Below are 21,570 nucleotides of genomic sequence, written 5' to 3'. Positions count from 1 at the left end.
GGGAGGAGAGAGAAGAACGGGACCGCTTCAATCAGTGATTTTGTAACTATCCCCAAAAAATCACAAGATTGAGAGTAGCGATAAGCTACCCATACACAGGGAAATGTCTAGCATCCATGCAGGACTGAGCATACACCATAGACAGACCAGACATGGAACACCAAATAAGACATCACAACACCCACCCATACATAAAGAACACCATACCACAAAACGGATAGTGAAGGAAAGGAGAAAACAGGAAGACATTGAAAAGACATCGAGATGACATGGGGGAGACACTAGGTGGCCATCAAGGACTGGGCAGATGGAACACCCAGGAAAGGAGCAAAGCTCCAGCACCAACAAAGGCTGGAGTACAACTCAATCCATCCTGAAAGCTACAGGCAATATAAACCCCTAGTGGCCACACCCAGCCGGGTTGTTAACCCCACCAGTAGCAGACAGGGAAAGAACCAGGAGAAATGAGGAAGGTAAAAACATGCTTCAACAACAACACATTGCCCCTGGCAACCAGCATGCACGGCATCGTGTCACAGCGAATAACAACAGTACCGTGACACAGCCTTGACACTCCTCCCCCTTAAAGCCCTCCCAAACTGAAAAGGGGAAGCTAGGTGAAACCCCAATACACAAAAGGGGAGAAAAAAAAGTGACAGATCAGCGTCAGCACAAAAAAGTCACCCAAAGCTGCCACCAGCAAGCCCGAACCACCAACAAGGAAACAGGCAGCCGGCCAACATCCAACAAGGAGCGACCGCACTGAACACTGTGTCCAAATTCAGACCCAGTTCAGACACAAGGTCACTGCCAGCAAACATCCCCGAACCAGCATACACCACAGCCAGTACAACAAGAATGCAGCCAGCACAAACGACACAAGAGTCAAGAACCACTGAGAGATGGACGAGGGGACATGCAAACACTAGTAACGGTCCACTCCAGAACTGCAACAACTGTCACAGAGAACCGTACAGTTAACAGAATCCCCATTTCATCCTCCCTCTGGAGGACAAGCATGCACACCAGTGAACAACAGGCAAAACATGCTAACACCCTCTTTCGAAGGCCACACAGAACAAGGGAACAAACGAGTGGCCCCAGTGGGACATACTGTCACGGTGGGGAGTGGGGGAAACTCCTCACAGAACACCGTGGAGAAACGATGATGACAACTAGGCCTGGACACAGGGAAAAGTGAGCAGGTCACCTCCCACAGCCACCCTAATCCTGGCCCTAACTCCTCACATGTATGAGCAGACCCAGATGGTAGGACGACTCATACACAGGAACCTTGGACCCTGGAATCCCTGAACAGCCCTACAGATAATGAAAGGGCATGAGACAACCTGTTCCTCCAAGATACGGAAGAACAGGAGTCTCACCCGGCCTAGATGCAGGGAAGAGAGGAGACTGTGAACAGCTACTGGTTCGGCAGGTAAGAACCAGAACAACACACTTACCTTCCGCAGCCACACGACTTGAACCCATGCATATGTACTAGAGCCAACACACCAAACGGGACACAGTACAAACACCAAACATAGGAACCAGCACACCAGTAACTGCCTGGACCCCCATGCGGACAGGATGCATGAAGGCACCAGGCAAAGTTGTTCACTGATTTGTAGTTCCCCCTCACCGAAGGCACAGCACACAGGGAAATGTCTAGCATCCATGCAGGACTGAGCATACACCAGAGACAGACCAGACATGGAACACCAAACAAGACATCACAACACCCACCCATACATAAGCACCACCGGGGAGACATCAAGATGACATAGGAGAGACATCGGTATCCCACTAGGTGGCCCTTTAAGGACTGGGCAGATGGACACCCAGGAAAGGAGCAAAGCTACAGCACCAACAAAGGCTGGAGTACAACTCAATCCATCCTGAAAGCCACAGGCAATATAAATTCCTAGTGGCCACACCCAGCCAGGTAGTTAACCCCACCAGTACCAGACAGGGAAAGAACTAGGAGAAAGGAGGAAGGTTCAAACATGCTGCAACAACAACACATTGCCCCTGGCAACCAGCATGCACGGCACACGTGTCACGGCGAACAACAACAGTACCGTGACACAGCCGTGACAGGGTCTCAGCAGTAAGTTTGTGTTGACGTCACTGATTATTTTGCCCTTCCTCTGATCTGTCAGAACAATAACCCCAAAAAAACGGATCCTGTCTATTGAGCATCCGCCTTTAGAATATATAACTGCACCGATGAACTGCAAATATTTTGCCACTATTACATGACAAAAAGGGCTTTATAACTAGGGTTGAATGGACCCGTGGATGTTCGGGTTCGCTGGGTTCAGCCGAACTTTAGGTCAAAGTTCGGGTTCGCAACCAGAACTTGACCCGAACCCGAACCCCATTGAAGTCAATGAGGACCCGAACTTTGGTGCACTAAAATGGCTGTAAAAATGGTCATAGTAAGGGCTAGAGGGCTGCAAAGGGAAACAAAATGGGGGTAAGAGCAGGACAATTGCCCTGCAAACAAATGCAGATAGGGAAATGACTTCAAATAACATAGAATATAAAAAAATTCTAAAATAATAATCTTGATTTAGGAGGCAGAGGTCAAAGTGGAGTAGGAGGTTGAGGAGGTGGTGGACATGGCGGTGTAGGTGTAGGTGGAAGTGGCGGTGGAGGAGAAGGAGGTAGCCAACACTGTTTTTGTTGTTTTATAATATTTTTATTTTTTCCTTTAATTTTTTATTTTTTTTTATAGATTTGGGAAGACCCCAAAACATTGGAAAATAGAAAAGAGAATGCAAAGAGAAAGTGCGCTGGAGTCTAACAATGGTTGGGTGCGGCCAGTATACTTGTCTATTTAGCACAAGGTACGGATTAGTCCTGTGGGATCCATGCCTTGTTCATTTTAATGAACGTGAGCTTGTCCACGTTAGTGATGAGCGGGAGGTGCCATATTCGATTTCGCGATATTTCGCGAATATTCGAATGAATATTCTTATTATTTTCGGCGAAATCGAATATTCGTAATTATTCAATTTTTCGCGAATAATATGCGATTAAAATAATCGTGCGAATTTTTTTCTTTTTTTTCCTGTATAAGGCAATGTTCCTATGACTATGGCTAGGCTAATATGTGTATTTTACGAAATTTCTTAATATTGCTCTAACTTCGTATTTTAGAATATTCGTAATATTGCTCTAACTCCGTCTTTTAGAATATTACGGATATTCTAAAAGACGAAGTTAGAGCAATATTAAGAAATTTCGTAAAATACACATATTAGCCTAGCCATAGTCATAGGAAAAAAAAAAAAAAATCATAAGATTAAAATAATCGTACGATTATTTTAATCTTATGATTTTTTATTTTTTTCCTATGACTATGGCTAGGCTAATATGTGTATTTTACGAAATTTCTTAATATTGCTCTAACTTCGTCTTTTAGAATATTCGGAATATTGCTCTAACTCCGTCTTTTAGAATATTACGAATATTCTAAAAGACGAAGTTAGAGCAATATTAAGAAATTTCGTAAAATACACATATTAGCCTAGCCATAGTCATAGGAAAAAAAAAAAATCATAAGATTAAAATAATCGTACGATTATTTTAATCTTATGATTTTTTTTTTTTTTCCTATGACTATGGCTAGGCTAATATGTGTATTTTACAAAATTTCTTAATATTGCTCTAACTTCGTCTTTTAGAATATTCGTAATATTCTAAAAGACGGAGTTAGAGCAATATTCCGAATATTCTAAAAGACGAAGTTAGAGCAATATTAAGAAATTTCGTAAAATACACATATTAGCCTAGCCATAGTCATAGGAACATTGCCTTATTCAGGGGGGGGGGGGGGGGGGGGGGAAATCGTACGATTATTTTAATCTTATGATTTTTTTTTTTTTCCTATGACTATGGCTAGGCTAATATGTGTATTTTACGAAATCTCTTAATATTGCTCTAACTTCGTCTTTTAGAATATTCGTAATATTCTAAAAGACGGAGTTAGAGCAATATTCCGAATATTCTAAAATACGAAGTTAGAGCAATATTAAGAAATTTCGTAAAATACACATATTAGCCTAGCCATAGTAAAAAAAAAAAAAATCATAAGATTAAAATAATCGTACGATTATTTTAATCTTATGATTTTTTTTTTTTTTACTATGGCTAGGCTAATATGTGTATTTTACGAAATTTCTTAATATTGCTCTAACTTCGTCTTTTAGAATATCCGTAATATTCTAAAAGACGGAGTTAGAGCAATATTACGAATATTCTAAAATACGAAGTTAGAGCAATATTAAGAAATTTCGTAAAATACACATATTAGCCTAGCCATAGTCATAGGAACATTGCCTTATACAGGAAAAAAAAATAAAAAATCGCACGATTATTTTAATCGCATATTATTCGCGAAAAATTTAATAATTACGAATATTCGATTTCGCCAAAAATAATAAGAATATTAATTCGAATATTCGCGAAATATCGCGAAATCGAATATGGCACCTCCCGCTCATCACTAGTCATGACATGCATGCTGCTGATTCTGTGTAATTAAATCACTTATGGAAGGGGGCATGTTCAAAATAATAGCAGTGTGGAGTTCAATTTGTGAGGTCATTCATTATTTGAAGAACAGGTGGCAATTATTGCCCTTATTTAAGGAAGGAAGGCAGCAAATGTTGTACATGCTGGTTACAGTGCATTTCTCTCTGAAATGCATTGTTCAGAAGAACAGCGTACCTTGATTAAAAAGTTGATTGGAGAGGGGAAAACATATAAAGAAGTGCAGAAGATTATAGGCTGCTAAAATGCTCGCAAATTCTTTCAAATGGCAACCAAAACCTGAAAGACGTGTAAGAAAGCGAAAAAACTACCATTCGAATGGATAGAAGAACAGCCAAAATGGCAAGGACTCAGCCAACAATCAGCTCCAGGAAGATCAAAGAAGGTCTAATTTACATGTGAGTACTGTTACAATTAGAAGACGCCTATGTGAAGCCAAGCTATTTGCAAGAAGCCCCCGCAAAGTCCCACTGTTGAAAAAAAGACATGTGCTGAAGAGGTTACAATTTGCCAAAGAGCACATTGACTGGCCTAAAGAGAAATGGCGCAACATTTTGTGGACTGATGAAAGTAAGATTGTTCTTTTTGGGTCTAGTGGCCGGAGACAGTTTGTCAGACGACTCCCAAACACTGAATTCAAGCCACAGTACACTGTGAAGACAGTGAAGCATGGTGGTGCAAGCATCATGATATGGGGATGTTTCTCATATTAGGGTGTTGGGCTTATTTATCGCATACCAGGGATCATGGATCAGTTTGAATACATCAGAATACTTGAAGAGGTCATGCTGCCTTATGCTGAAGAGGAAATGCCCTTGAAATGGGTGTTCCAACATGACAACGACCCCAAAAACACCAGTAAACGTGCAACATCTTGGTTCCAGACCAACAAGAATGACGTTATGGAGTGGCCAGCCCAATCCCCGGATCCTAATCTAATAGAAAACTTGTGGGGTGACATCAAAAATGCAGTTTCTGAGGCAAAACCAAGAAATAGAGAAGAACTGTTGAATGTAGTCCATGGAATACCTGTTCACAGGTGCCAGAAGTTGGTTGACTCCATGCAACACAGATGTACAGCAGTTCTCAGAAACAGTGGTTATACAACTAAATATTAGTTAAGTGATTCAAAGGAAAGCAAAATCTTCAAACATTTTTCAGTTTATATAGTGAATGTTTGAGTTTGTAAAGAAGAATGCAAACACTGCTATTTTTTTGAACAGTCTAATATTCACTTTTCTTAAATTTTTTTAGAGGAACAACACAAATTTGATATATTTTTCTTCATGTTCTGATTTGGAATAGAATATGTAGTGTTCCCAATGCATTTGTGTGTATGGAAATAAAAGCCATTAGAAGGATTTTGAGCTTTATTCACTTTTTTAAACACACTGCTATTATTTTGAATACAACTGTATGCCTCGCTTCAGGCTCTGATTGCACAGCGTGCAAACCACTCGCGTCTTGTCGTCAGCACATTGTCTGAAGAACTGTCATGCCAGGGAACTCCTTGGAGCTGGCTTTGGTGTAAGCAGTCCCTTGGTGCGGTGGGCAGTAGCAGGCATACTGGCTAGGGGACGGCCACTCTGTTTTTGCACCCTGCTCCCTCTTTTGCTGTGCAGCTGGCGCTGTGTGACCAACACCTCTTCCTCCGAGCCGCACACGTCACTCGCATGACCTTGATTCCATGTGGGGTCTAGGACCTCATCATCCTCCACATCATCTTCCACCCACTCCTCACCCCTGCCCTCCTTGCCGGTCTGCACACTTCAGAAACCCGCAGAAGTTGACACCTGTGTTTTCTCGTCATCAGAGATGTGCTGCGTTGGTCCTCTCATGTCCACATCCTGAAACATAAGTGGTTGGGCATCAGTGCACTCAATCTCTTCCACTTCTGGGCCAGGGCTAGGTGGATGGCCCACGGAAACCCTGCCAGCAGAGTCATCAACAAGCAGAAGAGACTGCTGCATGACTTGGGGCTCAGACTGCTTACCTGATTTTCAAGGGGGTGAGGTGAAAGACAGATGCCCATGGGCTGCAGGTTCCAACTCTGCACTTTCAGCAGGGGACCAGGTGGTAGACAATGTGAAGGAACTGGAGGCACTGTCAATGACCCAATCTACTACCGCCTCTACTTGTTTTGGCCTCACCATTCGTACACCGGTATTCGTGCCTACAAAATAACGCTGAACGTTCTGTCGCCTACGTGCACCTGAGGAAGGTGTTTCATTTGGGCATTTAGCTTGCACAGATCGACCACGTCCACGTCCTCTCCCTACAACATGAGCTCCACAAACACCAGCAGCACCACGACCAGGGCCACGTTGCTTATTTGATGCTCTCCTCATTCTTTGAGGTCACCCACCGAACTAACAGATGGATTAACTAAAAACCAAAGAGAAAATAGCAGCACTCAGCTGGATGCCAGGTTCAAAAATCCTTCTAGGATTCCGGACACTAAAATCTACAGTTAATAGTACAAGGTAACAAGGCAGCACTCCGGTCTTTGGTGGAGAAAGTGGATCTTTTATTTCAGCTTAATGCAACGTTTCAGCTCATCAAAGGAGCCTTTGTCAAGCAGTCACAGGCTCCATTGATGAGCTGAAATGTTGCATTGGGCTGAAATAAAATATCCACTTTCTCCACCAAAGACCGAAGTGCTGCCTTGTTACCTTGTACTATTAGATGGATTGACTAGATTTATTTCCCTGTCACGTATACAGTGCAGGTGTACCTCAGACAAACAATGGGTATATGTCACCCACCGAACTAACAGATGGATTAACTAGATTTATTTCCCTGTCATATATGCAGTGCAGGTGTACCTCAGACAAACAATGGGTATATGTCACCCACCGAACTAACAGATGAATTAACTAGATTTATTTCCCTGTCACGTATGCAGTGCAGGTGTACCTCAGACAAACATTGGGTATATGTCACCCACCGAACTAACAGATGAATTAACTAGATTTATTTCTCTGTCACGTATGCAGTGCAGGTGTACCTCAGACAAACAATGGGTATATGTCACCCATCGAACTAACAGATAGATTAACTAGATTTATTTCCCTGTCACATATGCAGGTGCAGGTGTACCTCAGACAAACAATGGGTATATATCACCCACCGAACTAACAGATGTCTTAACTAGATTTATTTCCATGTCACGTATGCAGTGCAGGTGTACCTCAGACAAACAATGGGTATATGTCACCCACCGAACTAACAGATGTCTTAACTAGATTTATTTCCATGTCACGTATGCAGTGCAGGTGTACCTCAGACAAACAATGGGTATATGTCACCCACCGAACTGACAGATGAATTAACTAGATTTATTTCCCTGTCACGTATGCAGTGCAGGTGTACCTCAGACAAACAATGGGTATATGTCACCCACCGAACTAACAGATAAATTAACTAGATTTATTTCTCTGTCATGTATACAGTGCAGGTGTACCTCAGACAAACAATGGATATATGTCACCCACCAAACTAACAGATGGATTGACTAGATTTATTTCCCTGTCACGTATGCAGTGCAGGTATACCTCAGACAAACAATGGGTATATGTCACCCACCAAACTAACAGATGGATTAACTAGATTTATTTCTCTGTCACGTATGCAGTGAAGGTTTACCCCAGACAAACAATGGGTATTTGTCACCCACTGAACTAACAGATGGATTAACTAGATTTATTTTCCTGTTAAGTATGCAGTGCAGGTGTACCTCAGACAAACAATTGGTATATGTTACCCACCAAACTAACAGATGGATTAACTAGATTTATTTCCATGTCACGTATGCAGTGCAGGTGTACCTCAGACAAACAATGGGTATATGTCACCCACCGAACTAACAGATGGATTAACTAGTTTTATTTCCCTGTCACGTATGCAGTGCCGGTGTACCTCAGACAAACAATGGATATATATCACCCACCGAACTAACAGATGTATTAACTAGATTTATTTCCATGTCACGTATGCAGTGCAGGTCTATCTCAGACAAACAATGGGTATATGTCACCCACCAAACTAACAGATGGATTAACTAGATTTATTTCTCTGTCACGTATGCAGTGAAGGTTTACCCCAGACAAACAATAGCAGCACTCAGCTGGATGCCAGGTTCAAAAATCCTTCTAGGATTCCAGACACTAAAATCTACAGTTAATAGTACAAGGTAACAAGGCAGCACTCCGGTCTTTGGTGGAGAAAGTGGATCTTTTATTTCAGCTTAATGCAACGTTTCAGCTCATCAAAGGAGCCTTTGTTAAGCAGTCACAGGCTCCATTGATGAGCTGAAATGTTGCATTGGGCTGAAATAAAATATCCACTTTCTCCACCAAAGACCGAAGTGCTGCCTTGTTACCTTGTACTATTAGATGGATTGACTAGATTTATTTCCCTGTCACGTATACAGTGCAGGTGTACCTCAGACAAACAATGGGTATATGTCACCCACCGAACTAACAGATGGATTAACTAGATTTATTTCCCTGTCATATATGCAGTGCAGGTGTACCTCAGACAAACAATGGCTATATGTCACCCACCGAACTAACAGATGAATTAACTAGATTTATTTCCCTGTCACGTATGCAGTGCAGGTGTACCTCAGACAAACATTGGGTATATGTCACCCACCGAACTAACAGATGAATTAACTAGATTTATTTCTCTGTCACGTATGCAGTGCAGGTGTACCTCAGACAAACAATGGGTATATGTCACCCACCGAACTAACAGATAAATTAACTAAATTTATTTCCCTGTCACATATGCAGTGCAGGTGTACCTCAAACAAGCAATGGGTATAGTCACCCACCGAACTAACAGATGGATTAACTAGATTTATTTCTCTGTCATGTATACAGTGCAGGTGTACCTCAGACAAACAATGGATATATGTCACCCACCAAACTAACAGATGGATTGACTAGATTTATTTCCCTGTCACGTATGCAGTGTAGGTTTACCCCAGACAAACAATGGGTATTTGTCACCCACTGAACTAACAGATAGATTAACTATATTTATTTTCCTGTTAAGTATGCAGTGCAGGTGTACCTCAGACAAACAATTGGTATATGTTACCCACCAAACTAACAGATGGATTAACTAAATTTATTTTCATGTCATGTATGCAGTGCAGGTGTACCTCAGACAAACAATGGGTATATGTCACCCACCGAACTAACAGATGGATTAACTAGTTTTATTTCCCTGTCACGTATGCAGTGCCGGTGCACCTCAGACAAACAATGGGTATATATCACCCACCGAACTAACAGATGTATTAACTAGATTTATTTCCATGTCACGTATGCAGTGCAGGTGTATCTCAGACAAACAATGGGTATATGTCACCCACCAAACTAACAGATGGATTAACTAGATTTATTTCTCTGTCACGTATGCAGTGAAGGTTTACCCCAGACAAACAATGGGTATTTATGGTCAGGGCTAGGACAACGTCGGCGTACGCAGAGAAACCCACCCTGAACATAGTGGCTGAATTGTGCCGGAAGCCACGGGCGCGGGTACACCAGTGAGAAAAGGGGGCATACCTGATGGAAACCTGAGAAAAAAGGGGCGGGAGGGAGGGGCGTGAGGCTCGGGCGCCTGGCTGAACGGAGGGAAGGGGACTAAATAGCCAGATGCCCCTCCCACAAATGCAGGCTGGTAACAGCCTTATAATTTATGGTCAGGGCTAGGACAACGTCGGTGTACGCAGAGAAACCAACCCTGAACATAGTGGTAGGTACAACACTTTTATTTACAAATTACAAAGCCAGAGAACGAAAGGCATGAGATATCTCAGTTTGAGGATTGGGTATATACCTGGTAAAGCAGGAGGATCGACACCGCCCCATGGACCGGATGACGTGAGCCGGCACCTGATGACGGGAAGCAGCGGAGGCTGCCCCTATACAAAATGAGTGCCCTGAAATTACCTTGGGGTCATAGCCTAAACCCTGGGCGAGGGCACGGATATAAGCGATGAATTGCGAGGTGCTGAGAGGCTTGCCTGCATGTGGCAAGGGTGGACTGTCGGGCAATGAATCTCGGATGAGTGCTGTCAGTTGATGCAGCACCTGGACTGGGCACCAATTGTTCAAAGTCGGGTAGAACTTGATTTCAGAGGGAGGACCCGTCTGATTGGTTTTGGTGGAGGGTAGAAGCAGAGTGTAATGGCCCTGGCCCCATGACAGATGTTGCTTCAGAGGATGGTTTTTACGATTTGGACCAGCCAGAACCTCTCCGGGCCGGAGGAACCCATAAAAGCGAGATACATAGCCGCTTTCAGAATCAGGCTAGTGGAGGGCCCAAAAGGATTACCATCCAATGACGAGGAGAGATCCCTGAACAATTCGCTGGATACTGGCTGCCTATGGCTCACGGATCCCTTCCCTTCCTTTTGAATGCCCCGGAGAGTGGCTTTAATAGCTTGGATGGAAAAATAGGACCTGTGATGAGGATTGGCCAGCATAGCGTGATGTTGAAGTCCGGCCAAATAAAGTCTGATGGTACCATACGACAGAGAGAGATGCAAGTGACAATAGGCCAGGAAGGCCATGATGTAGGAGATCTCGGAGTGTTGACCCCTTGGATGATTCCTAGAGAATTTATCAAACGCCCTTAGGCCAGCCTGATAATTCCTCGCCGTATTACGTGACAACGATTTAGCGACCAGGCCCTCGGCCTCCTCTAAGAGCGAATTTAAACCAGAATGAGGGTGCTGAATTGGGGCACCGGGGTGCCTGACCGATCCGCGTCGGGCATTTCCTGAAAGAAAATTGCAAAATTAGCACGGGAAAGCGCGTCCGCAGCCCTATTCTGTTCGCCTGAGATGTGTACGCAGCGCATGTGAAAATTGTGGTGGAGGGATAACCACACCAACTTGCGTAATAACGCCATGATCCTGAGGGACTGGGCCCTGCCCTTGTTGACGATGTCTACCAAGGTCTGGCTATCCGTAACGAACGTCACGGAAGAGTTAGACCAGAGGTGACCCCAGGCCTGAGCAGCCGCCACTATGGGATATAGTTCCAAAAGGGGGGAAGATTTTAGAGCTGCAGAGTCCGAGGCTAATTCTGGCGGCCATCCGGCAGCCAGCCAATGAGATCTGAGAATGGCAGCGAACCCGGAGGAACCGGCGGCGTCGGAGAAAACCATGAGGGAAGAGGAATCCCACTGCGGAACGAACAAGGAAATGCCGTTCCAGTTAGCGAGAAAACTGCTCCACATGTCGAGATCTGCAATGGCCTGGCTGTCCAAATGGACGACAGAATCTTGTTCCGGGGCCGAGGGCAGGAGACATAGCAACCTGGAAAGGAAGGCCCTGCCTTGAGGCATAATTCTGGTGGCGAAATTAAGCATCCCCAGCAAGGATTGGAGCTCCGCCCTGGTCAGCGAGTGAGACTGGACTGCCCGGGAGATGGCTGAGCGAATCCTGAGCAACTTCTCGCTGGGGAGGCTAGCTTCCATTCTAACGGTATCTAGAATAATGCCCAGGAAGGTGACTGTAGTGGCCGGACCCTCAGTCTTGGTCGTGGCCACGGGGACCTGGAGTCGGGAAAAATATCCAGAAGTGAATGGGGAATGGAAGGGACCTGACTGGGCCTTTCAATGAGGAGAAAATCGTCCAAGTAGTGAACGACCATGGATAAGCCACCGTGATGGTTGAGAATCCAGTGCAGGGCTTAAGCAAGCTGTTCAAAAGCCAAGGGCTGCTCTTGGAGCCAAAAGTAAGCCGGTTGGCAAAATAAAATCTATCTGCCCACTGGATGCCGTAGTACTTCCAAAGCTGCGGGTGTATTGGAAGCAGCTTAAAAGCGTTGGCAATATCTACCTTGGCCAACCAAGCCCCGACACCTGCTTGAAGAATGTACTGGATGGCCTCGTCAACTGAGGAATATTGCATGGAATATTCCTCAGACGGAATGAGTGAATTAAGACTGGGGATGGAGGACATATGAGGCGCGGAGAGATCATAAATGAGACGTTTTTTATTTGAAGATGACTTCGTGACCAGGCCGATAGGGTTGATGCGCCACGACCGGAATGGGATCTGAAGGAAAGGACCAATGACGAACCCTTTGTCGACCTCTGCCTGAATGAGAGTGGTCACCGCCTCAGGGTCACTGGAGGCGGATAGCAGATTGGGGCCCAACCAGCAGCCCTGAGAGGGCGTGATAATGCCGGTGTGAAACCCCTCTCTGCACCCATCCAATAAGAAGGCGACAAAGGAACGATCTGGGTGGTCCTGCAGGAGTGCAGCCAGTAACTCCAAGTTGAGGTCGGCTAGTCAGGAGTCCCTGGCTGACTTCCTGGGACAGGAAGGACGAGGGTGGACCCGAAAACAAAGGGAGCAGATGTGCAGTGCCCGGCACGCATTGAAAGCACAGCCCTTGGCATTAAAATTATTGCACACCTGGCTACTGCCAAGGTACACAATGGGCCTACCCAGTTTATCTAATGATGAGGAAGACCTGGAGGACCCGGACGGACCTGGAGTGGGCGCTGACTGAGGATCTTGCACCGGATTAGGGCACCATTCCGTGGAATGAAAGATGGACTGGCAGATGGCACACAGGGGAGCCTTCAGACCTGCGAAGTGCCGGCAGAACAGCTCCATGTCCAAGTCTGCCCAGTTGGACATGAACTGAAATTGATTCAGGGCTGCGGCGGCTTTGGCAGAAAACGAACGATGATAATCGTAAAATGCCGAGCCGCCGTATTTGTGCCCCAAATCCGTAATCCGGTACAAGTAAGTATCTAATTCTTCCCTGCGATTGGGATGGGCGGAGCATATTACATCCCTGTAGAGGCTGAAGGCCAGGACGAACTTGGAAACCGACAGCTTCCTATTTAACCGAGCATCCTTGGCCTTCAACACCACGGAAACCTCTCCGCAATTAATCACCCGATTTTCGGAGATATCCTGGGAGGCAATCAAAATGGATGCTAAATTAACGTCCTTGCCTGCCAAGATATCCTTCTTAATATGCTCCGGAACGAAATGGGAAGGAGCAATTTGGGGGGTGGCAGAAGGCCTACCTGCAACGTCCGGAGGAATGGCAGGAATGACTGCCGAACCCGGATATTGCGGTGAGGCTGCTGGTCTGGATTCTAAAACCGCGACCCTATTCTGGATGTCCGTGACTGAGCTAACGAGTCCGGTGATGGATGACTGGATCTGAGCTAGAGCCAGCCGGATGGAGTCGCTATTGGACTGCTCCGCTGTCGGACCCGTGGTCATCAGGAGCCGGTATAATTCGGCCTTGCGGGCAGTCGCGGGATGCCGGATCCCCCTGCGATTGAGTTCGGCGATTAACTTTTGCACAGTTCAGCTCCTTAGAGATGTGTTGCTATAATGCCCCGAGACGGATGATCCTGGCATGGAGAGGTTGTCCTCTATATCGGACATGTGAGACATGATAACCAGACGGAATGAGAACGGCTTTGGAAAGACGACTTCCAAAAACCCCGACCGATTAAGTGGAGAACTGATAAAAAGAACGGATTTGAGTATCAAACTGACAGTTAAACCCTACCCTAGTGACCGTCTCTGAGCCGACTTACCTGGAATTGCCTCGAAATTCCTAGATGAAAACGAAGGAGAGAAGGAAAAATAACAACTGCCCAATCTAAAGGAAGGAACAACCGACATCAGAATAGATGAAAACCCTAAGAAAATGCAGACAAAACCTGGCCGCTCCAGGAACATTGACATCCTGGGCGAGCCAGGAACATTGACAACCTGGGCGATCCAGGAACATTGACAACCTGGGCGATCCAGGAACATTGACAACCTGGGCGATCCAGGAACATTGACAACCTGGGCGATCCAGGAACATTGACAACCTGGGCGATCCAGGAACATTGACAACCTGGGCGATCCAGGAACATTGACAACCTGGGCGATCCAGGAACATTGACAACCTGGGCGATCCAGGAACATTGACAACCTGGGCGATCCAGGAACATTGACAACCTGGGCGTTCCAGGAACATTGACAACCTGGGCGTTCCAGGAACATTGATAACCTGGGCGATCCAGGAACATTGACAACCTGGGCGATCCAGGAACATTGACAACCTGGGCGATCCAGGAACATTGACAACCTGGGCGATCCAGGAACATTGACAACCTGGGCGATCCAGGAACATTGACAACCTGGGCGATCCAGGAACATTGACAACCTGGGCGATCCAGGAACATTGACAACCTGGGCGATCCAGGAACACTGACAACCTGGGCGATCCAGGAACACTGACAACCTGGGCGATCCAGGAACACTGACAACCTGGGCGATCCAGGAACACTGACAACCTGGGCGATCCAGGAACATTGACAACCTGGGCGATCCAGGAACATTGACAACCTGGGCGATCCAGGAACATTGACAACCTGGGCGATCCAGGAACATTGACAACCTGGGCGATCCAGGAACATTGACAACCTGGGCGATCCAAGAACATTGACAACCTGGGCGATCCAGGAACATTGACAACCTGGGCGATCCAGGAACATTGACAACCTGGGCGATCCAGGAACATTGACAACCTGGGCGATCCAGGAACACTGACAACCTGGGCGATCCAGGAACACTGACAACCTGGGCGATCCAGGAACATTGACAACCTGGGCGATCCAGGAACATTGACAACCTGGGCGATCCAGGAACATTGACAACCTGGGCGATCCAGGAACATTGACAACCTGGGCGATCCAGGAACATTGACAACCTGGGCGATCCAGGAACATTGACAACCTGGGCGATCCAGGAACATTGACAACCTGGGCGATCCAGGAACATTGACAACCTGGGCGATCCAGGAACATTGACAACATGGGCGATCCAGGAACATTGACAACCTGGGCGATCCAGGAACATTGACAACCTGGGCGATCCAGGAACATTGAAAATATGGGTGAACCAAGGACCCTGGAAAATGAAAAGACCATGGGACAGAAGTAGATTGAGACGACAAAACCGGCTGTCACAAAAACAGTAAATCGAAAATGTCCCTTGTACCTGAACCTGCCAATTCTGGTATTATGATGCTGCCCCTTTTTTTTTTTTTTTTGTACAGCCTAAGTATAGCTGCTCTGAGTTTAAATGGGCATGTATATTAAGGGCGGTTTTTATTTTAATTTTATTTTACCGCAGATAAACTGTTGTGGGTTGTGGAGCACTAATGAGCTGCGCCCCTCCTGAGACACAGGAGTACTGCCTGCATCATAAAACCACAATTGAGAGCACCTTCTGAGCTGGAAGCCCTAATAGCATAACTGGATTCCAGGAAATATTCAGGACTCAGACCATGCTGAACGAGCGTGTCTATTAAAGTCATCCTGAGCCGGCATGTGACCGGCAGATCGCAGCAGATAAGATGCCGCTCCCCCCAACCCAGCCGCCCGCAGCTCTGAGAGCGGACATGCTGGGGGAGAGCGGCATCACAACCCCGCACCCAGGGCTGGAGACCAGGACGGGCATGAGGCACAGCTGGAACGGAGCCGGCTGAGCCCCGATTACCTGGCAGACTGCGTGTAGCGATGTGGACGTCGGCGGCACGTAACCCAGAATACCGGAAGTAAGGAGGAAGGGAGCACGATACGCTGCTGATGCGTGAGGCTCGGGCGCCTGGCTGAACGGAGGGAAGGGGACTAAATAGCCAGATGCCCCTCCCACAAATGCAGGCTGGTAACAGCCTTATAATTTGTCACCCACTGAACTAACAGATAGATTAACTAGATTTATTTTCCTGTCAAGTATGCAGTGCAGGTGTACCTCAGACGAACAATTGGTATATGTTACCCACCAAACTAACAGATGGATTAACTAGATTTATTTCCATGTCACGTATGCAGTGCAGGTGTACCTCAGACAAACAATGGGTATATGTCAATAATCGAACTAACAGATGAATTAACTAGATTTATTTCCCTGTCACGTATGCAGTGCAGGTGTACCTCAGACAAACAATTGGTATATGTTACCCACCAAACTAACAGATGGATTAACTAGATTTATTTCCATGTCACGTATGCAGTGCAGGTGTACCTCAGACAAACAATGGGTATTTGTGGTCGGGGCTATGTGTGAAAGAACCTACCCCTTAATGTAAGCCCCAACAGAACTAGCGGCTTGAGTTGTGCCATAACCGCTTCCGTCGAGAGTACACCTGAAAGAGGCCATACCCTGTAGGAGAGTGGAAGGAAAAGGGCGGGCTGGGAGGGGAACACTGCTGCCGTCCGTCCCCTCTGGAGAAAGGTGCGTGCCAGATATAGGGCAGGGCGCCCCTCCCACAAATACAGGCCAATTAATCGGCCTTAACACTTGTGGTCGGGGCTATGTGTGAAAGAACCTACCCCCTAATGTACGCCCCAACAGAACTAGCGGCTTGAGTTGTGCCATAACCGCTTCCGTCGAGAGTACACCTGAAAGAGGCCAAAAACCCAGCATGAAAATACAAAGCGTGTTCATTGACGTATTACAACGCCAAATTCTGAAAGGCACAAGAAATCTCGCTAACGGGGTTCGGAACATAACGGCTGTAACAAGACGAGCGCCACCGGCCCAACTTACGGATAATGTGTGCTGGCACCTGATTCCTGAAGCGGCCGAGGCTGCCCCAATCCTGAACGAATGCCCTGACACCGTGAGGGGGTCAAAACCTAGATTGACCGCCAGTATACGCGCATGCGCTATGAATTGGGAGGTGGACAACGCTGCTGTCCCGAAGGGTAACAGTGGGGTGTTAGTGCCGCGACCGGCCAGTGCCCCTGACAATCCCTGCAGGACGTGGATCGGACCCCATTTGTGAGACGTGGGGGAAGAATTTGACCTGGGTAGGGGGACCTGACTGGGAGGTCTTGGTCATTTAGACCACAGTACGGCCTGTCCAATGGTTACCCTAAACATGCGCTGCTGCCACCACGGGATACAGGTCCCTAGCCTCCGTTGACTGGAAATTCCCGTGGCCTCGCAAAACTCCTCCGGCCACGCCCCATTCAGCCAATGGGGGCCAAAAATAGCAGCGAAACCAGTGCTGACCCCGCTGTTGGAGAATATGACGGGGGAGTTGTGGGAGACCGCCGGGACAAACATGGACACGCCATTCCCATGACTCAAGAAGTGGTCCCACATGCTCAAATCCGCTTGCGCTTGACTGTCCAGGAACACTGGACTATCCTGACAGGGAATAACTGAGACATGGCTGGATGATAGCTATGACAGTGGGAATAACTGAGACACGGCTGGATGATAGCTATGACAGTGGGGATAACTGAGACATGGCTGGATGATAGCTATGACAGGGGGAATAACTGAGACATGGCTGGATGATAGCTATGACAGTGGGGATAACTGAGACACGGCTGGATGATAGCTATGACAGTGGGAATAACTGAGACACGGCTGGATAAAAGCTATGACAGTGGGAATAACTGAGACACGGCTGGATGATAGCTATGACAGTGGGAATAACTGAGACACGGCTGGATGATAGCTATGACAGTGGGAATAACTGAGACACGGCTGGATGATAGCTATGGCAGTGGGAATAACTGAGACACGGCTGGATGATAGCTATGACAGTGGGAATAACTGAGACACGGCTGGATGATAGCTATGACAGTGGGAATAACTGAGACACGGCTGGATGATAGCTATGACAGCGGGAAAAACTGAGACACGGCTGGATGATAGCTATGACAGCGGGAATAACTGAGACATGGCTGGATGATAGCTATGACAGTGGGAATAACTGAGACATGGCTGGATGATAGCTATGGCAGTGGGAATAACTGAGACATGGCTGGATGATAGCTATGACAGTGGGAGTAACTGAGACATGGCTGGATGATAGCTATGACAGTGGGAGTGGTAACAATCTGGCTACGAAAACCTACCCTGAGGAATGACGCGCATCGCAAAATTTACATGCCTAACAACGACTGCAGTTCCACCTTGGTGGTGACCCTACCAGTGACGAAACTGTGAATGACTGCGCGGACCCTAACCAACTTGTCTTCCGGCAACCTAGCTGACATGCTCTCTGTGACTGTAAAGCAAGCAAAAAGACGGACCGTCACTACCACTGTTTAGCAACAATTTGACTACCACCCGTGCCTAGACACCACCACCGCCACTGCAGAAACCATCATGCAAAGGTAACTGACCCTGGTGACCACCTGACAGCTGAGGTACGGAGAAAGAGGAGACGTGTGACAGTGGAAAAAAAATTGGAGACAAAGAAGGAGGACCTTACCGGAAACAGGACACGCTGCTGATATGAGAAGAACACAAGGAACCAACCGTGGAAATAGACCTATCCGCATGAATTAAGCAGAATAAGTATTTTTATTTATTTTTTTATTTTTTTAACAACGCTTGCGCCTGCGTTCAGGTGGCCCGAAGCTGGGTGACGAGACACGATTGTCAGATTGCTGGGGTTCTCACGGAGTTGGCTGAACGGCTGACGTGCATATGCCAAAAATAAAAACACAGCTATCTATGTAGCAAGCAAATTGAGACAAGTGTATGAAGACAGGCAAATGAGAAACCTGCCCATCTGAAACAGAACAATGAAATAAAATGCCATACAATGTGAAGGGTCTGGCGTGCCCCTGCTGGCCTACGTCTAGGGGCGCCTGTTACTGGGGTACTACCCCCAACAACTCATCACCATCACGCTGTATGGCATTAACCCCCTACCTAACTGACAGCACGGCGGCCCGTGCCAGACTTTGCCCCCCATATAACAGTCATGGTGATTATACAAAATTCGTCTTGACAGAAAAGTTAAAAACAGCTAGGCTGTGATTAATCAGGCAGATTGAAACTCCGCCCTCAAACTAGCCTTCTCATTGACATTCCCCCCCCCTCCCCCCGTCCTTACTCCCTTACAAGCCTCCCCCAATGCAGAAAGATAGAGCCTAATGCGAGTAGCCCCAGCAAATATACGAACGGAGCCCCGCTGACTCCTGCTACCTGCGTGCAAGTCACGTGGGAGCGGGGCGTGCTGCCAGACTGCCGTTCCGGTGTGGGCATGTCCCTCTCATACCTTAGAGGGACCGACCCCACCGACCGGACTAAGGAGCCGACACTGCGCTGAGGCAGCAGCTTCTCACGCGCCGCACGAGGAGGAACAGGACGCCAGACTGCAGGAGGAAGCGCCGACCGGAAGTGACGCTCTGTCGCCTAGGAGATGCTGACGCCGCCGGCTGTAACAGGAACACTGCTGCCGTCCGTCCCCTCTGGAGAAAGGTGCGTGCCAGATATAGGGCAGGGCGCACCTCCCACAAATACAGGCCAATTAATCGGCCTTAACACATATCACCCACCGAACTAACAGATGTATTAACTAGATTTATTTCCATGTCACGTATGCAGTGCAGGTTTACCCCAGACAAACAATGGGTATTTGTCACCCACTGAACTAACAGATAGATTAACTAGATTTATTTTCCTGTCAAGTATGCAGTGCAGGTGTACCTCAGACAAACAATTGGTATATGTTACCCACCAAACTAACAGATGGATTAACTAGATTTTTTTCCCTGTCACGTATGCAGTGCAGGTGTACCTCAGACAAACAATGGGTATATGTCACCCACCAAACTAACAGATGTATTTACTATATTTATTTCCCTGTCACCTATGCAGTGCAGGTGTACCTCAAACAAACAATGGGTATTTTTCACCCACTGAACTAACAGATGTATTAACTAGATTTATTTCCCTGTCACGTATACAGTGCTGGTGTACCTCAGACAAACAATGGGTATATGTCACCCACCAAACTAACAGATGGATTAACTATTATATTCTTGTGTCAGGGGTACAAAGATGGTGCATTGCACCCACAAAAAAATCGCTATTTGTCACCCACAGAATTGACAGCCAGATAAATTATTATATTTCTGTGCCAGGGGTGCAAAGCTGGTGTATTGCACCCACATAAAAATCACTATAGGTCACCCACAGAATAAAAAGCCAGATGAGATTGTTACAACACTTTCCTTCACTTCAGCTGCCTGCTTCCTGTCCCTGCACTACTCAGAGCTGATGGGCGGTGCTACACGTGATTCAGCTTGTACAGAGGCTGGGTCACATGATGCACCGGCCAATCACAGCCATGCCATTTCTAGGCATGGCTGTCATGACTTCTAAGTGCCCACAACTTATAAGCTTGTTGATTGGCTGCCCTGCAGCCTTTCAACAAGCTTTATTAAATACCCAAACACCGAACTCGAACCTGAACATTTCCTGAAAAGTTTGGGTCCGGTTACCCGAACTCGCAAAGTTCGGTACGGACCCGAACTTCACAGTTCAGGTTTGCTCAAAACTATTTATAATATATAACTGCACTGCTGAACGGCAAATATATTTTTATTTTGCCACTATTAAAAGCAAAAAAGGTCTGTAGAACATATAACTGCACCGCTGAACGGCAAATATATTTTTATTTTGCTACTATTAATAGTGATGAGCAGCAGGGGCAATATTCGAATTTGCAATATTTCGTGAATATTTGGGCGAATATTCATCATAAATTCGTGAATTCGAGAATTCGCCATTATTTTCTTGATTGCGAAAATCGGCGATATAATATGCGCATATTGCGCGTGCAATACAGGCGTGGGTCACTTTTGCTACATTTTTCAAGCTGCTAGAAGTTTCCTGAGACTGGAGAAAATGGTTGGCACGGCAGAACATTACAATAGCTTTATATGCAGATAGAGTGCTCCAATATATTCGCGATTGCGCTAATCAGCAATTAATGATGTGCCTATTTTGGCGCAATACATGCAACTTCACATTTTAGCAGGTCTAACTACATATTACTGATTGGTGCACTAAGTATTGTTGTGAACTTGTGACATCACAGCATTATGTCTGTAGCATGTATGTATGGACAGCAGAACCTATCACACTACCTAACACCCTGCACTGGAAACTATCAGCTACACTATATCACGATCTAA

At 46.4% G+C, this 21,570-nt stretch overlaps 1 long non-coding RNA gene across 1 annotated transcript; it reads right to left on the bottom strand.

The window, feature by feature from the left end:
• Window positions 1–388: 388 nt before the first annotated feature.
• On the bottom strand, window positions 389–4,707 carry LOC120993414. Its single transcript, XR_005777255.1, has 3 exons — window positions 4,515–4,707; window positions 1,886–1,887; window positions 389–399 (listed from the first exon to the last, which is right to left on the bottom strand). It is a non-coding gene; the product is annotated as an uncharacterized LOC120993414 (long non-coding RNA).
• Between the last annotated feature and the right edge of the window lie 16,863 nt (window positions 4,708–21,570).

Source organism: Bufo bufo, chromosome 3, assembly GCF_905171765.1.
Source record: "Bufo bufo chromosome 3, aBufBuf1.1, whole genome shotgun sequence".
NCBI lineage: Eukaryota > Metazoa > Chordata > Amphibia > Anura > Bufonidae > Bufo > Bufo bufo.
The sequence above is the reverse complement of the archived record's forward strand: the minus strand, read 5'-3'. Positions and strand labels throughout refer to the sequence as shown.